Source organism: Nicotiana sylvestris, chromosome 7 (genome assembly GCF_000393655.2).
Source record: "Nicotiana sylvestris chromosome 7, ASM39365v2, whole genome shotgun sequence".
Classification (NCBI taxonomy): Eukaryota; Viridiplantae; Streptophyta; class Magnoliopsida; order Solanales; family Solanaceae; genus Nicotiana; species Nicotiana sylvestris.
Genome location: NC_091063.1, coordinates 19,940,404 through 19,943,382, shown reverse-complemented (window position 1 = coordinate 19,943,382; position 2,979 = coordinate 19,940,404).

Here is a 2,979-nt window from a genome sequence, read left to right as displayed (position 1 = left end):
ATGAGGTTCTCAGTAACATGGGGATATTGGAGACCAACAGGGTCGACTTTGCTACTTTTTGCTTGTCTGGATCCGCCAAGACTTGGTGGAGATATTATTGTTTGGCTAGGCCAGTTGGTTCACCAGCTTTGACTTGAGATCAGTTTTCTCAGCTATTTCTGGAGAATTTTCTTCCTATTACTCAGAGGGAGATCTATCGGAGGCAGTTTGAGTGTCTCCAGCAGAGTTCTATGACTATTACTCAGTACTAGACTAGGTTTATTGATTTGGCCCGTCATGCTCTACTTATACTTCCTACTGAGATAGAGAGAGAGAGTGAGGAGGTTTATTGAGGGACTCATTCAGCCTATTTGACTTCAGATGGCTAAGGAGACGGGGAGTGAGATTTATTTTCAAGAGGTGGCCAATATGGCTAGGAGAGTTGAGATGGTTCTATCATAGGGAGGTGGCCAGGGGTCTGACAAGAGGCCTCGTCATTCAGGCAGATTCAGTGGTGCCTCGTCTAGAGGCAGAGATTCGTATGGTAGAGGCCATCCTCCTAGGCATTTTCAGTCAGCACTTCAGGTTTCTCATAGTGCTTCAGGTGGCCGTGGTTCTCATATGCAGTATTCTGATTAGCAGTCCTATAGTACACCACCAGCTCCTATCAGTGCACTGCCGCTCCAGAGTTTTCGGGGTGGTCATTTAGGTCGTCAAGGTCAATAGTCTCAACAGCCGAGGGCTTGTTATACTTGTGGCGATATGGGGCACATTGCTATATTTTGCCCTTGAGCATCGAGTAGCTCTCAACATCAGGGTTCCCGTGCCATAGTTCAGGAACCGAGTGTTCCACAGCCCGCTCAGCCAGCTAGAGGCAGAGGTAAAGGTGCTAGAGGTAGAGGTACAAGTATTAGAGGTGGAGGTCAGGCTGCTAGGGTGGAGGCCAGACAGTAGCAGGCTGTCCTAGAGATGTAGTTTAGAGTGGTGGGGCCTAACCACGATGTTATGCTCTTCCAGCTAGGCCTGAGGCTGAAGCTTCCGATGTAGTTATCATAGGTACTGTTCTGGTTTGTAGTAGAGATGCTTCAGTTCTATTTGATCCAGGGTCTACATACTCATATGTGTCATCTTATTTTGCACCGTATCTGGTCATGCTTAGTGATTCTTTGAGTGCTCCTGTACATATGTCTACACTAGTGGGTGATTCTATTGTGGTAGATCTTGTTCATCGTTCATGTATAGTTGTGATCGAGGGTCTTGATACTCGTATAGATTTGTTACTTTTGGACATGGTTGATTTTGATGTCATATTGGGAATGGACTGGTTATCACCTTACCAGACTATCTTGGACTGTCATGCCAAGACTATGACCTTAGCCTTGCCGGGTTTACCTCATTTAGAGTAGAGAGGGACTCCTGGTCATTCTACCCGTAGTGTTATCTCATATATGAAGGCTCGACGTATGGTCGAGAAGGGGTGTTTGGCTTATTTGGCATATGTTCGTGATTCTAGTGACGAGGTTCCTTCTATTGATTCTATGCCTGTTGTTCGTGAGTTTCCTGAGGTATTTCCTTCAGACCTACCAGGTATGCCAACCGATAGGGACATTGACTTCTGCATTGATTTGGCTCCGGGCACTCAGCCCATTACTATTTCGCCGTATCGTATGGCCCCGCCTGAGTTGAAAGAATTGAAGGAGCAGTTGCAAGACTTACTTGATAAAGGCTTCATTAGACCTAGTGTCTCGCCTTGGGGTGCGCCGGTGTTGTTTGTTAAGAAAAAGGACGGATCGATAAGGATGTGTATAGATTACCGGTAGTTAAACAAGGTTACAATCAAGAATAAGTATCCATTGCCAAGGATTGATGATTTGTTTGATCAGCTTCAGGGTGCCAAGGTATTTTCGAAGATTGACTTGAGATCTGGCTACCATTAGTTGAGGATTAGGGCATCTGATGTCCCTAAGACAGCTTTTCGCACTCTATGTCATTCGGGTTGACAAATGCCCTAGCAGCTTTTATGGATTTGATGAACCGAGTGTTCAGGCCTTACTTGGATTCGTTCGTGATAGTCTTCATTGATGATATTTTGATCTATTCCCGCAGTCGGGAGGAGCATGAGCAGCATCTGAGAGTGGTTCTTCAGACTTTGAGGGATAGTCAGTTGTATGCAAAGTGTGAGTTCTGGTTGAGTTCAGTACCATTCTTGGGTCATGTTGTATCATCAGAGGGTATTCAGGTAGATCCGAAGAAGGTAGAGGCAGTCAAGAACTGGCCTAGACCCGCATCAACTACAGAGATCTGGAGTTTCTTGGGTTTGGTAGGCTATTATCGTCGGTTTGTGGAGGGGTTTTCGTCTATTGCAGCCTCGATGACCAGGTTGACCCAGAAGGGTACCTAGTTCAGGTGGTCAGACGAGTGTGAGACGAGCTTTTAGAAGTTTAAGACAGCCTTGACTACGACACCAGTGTTGGTTTTGCCCACAAGTTCAAGGCCATATACAGTTTATTGTGATGCATCTCGTATTGGACTTGGTGCAGTATTGATGTAGGATGGCAAGGTCATTGCTTATGCTTCGCTTCAGTTGAAGATTCATGAGAAGAACTATCTAGTTCATGATTTGGAGTTAACAACCATTGTTCACGCATTGAATATTTGGAGGCATTATCTGTATGGCGTGGCATGTGAGGTGTTCACGGATCACAAGAGTCTTCAGTACTTGTTCAAGCAGAAAGATCTAAATCTGACGTAGAGAAGGTGGTTGGAGCTATTGAAAAACTATGATATCACCATCTTATACCATTCAGGAAAGGCCAATGTGATGGCCAATGCTTTGAGTAGGAAGTCAGCCAGTATGGGCAGACTTGCGTATATTCCGGTCAGTGAGAGACCGCTTGCTTTGGATGTTCAGGCTTTGGCCAATCAGTTTGTGAGGTTGGATGTTTCGAGCCCAACCGTGTGTTAGCTTGGATAGTCGCTTGTTCTTCTTTATTGGAGCGT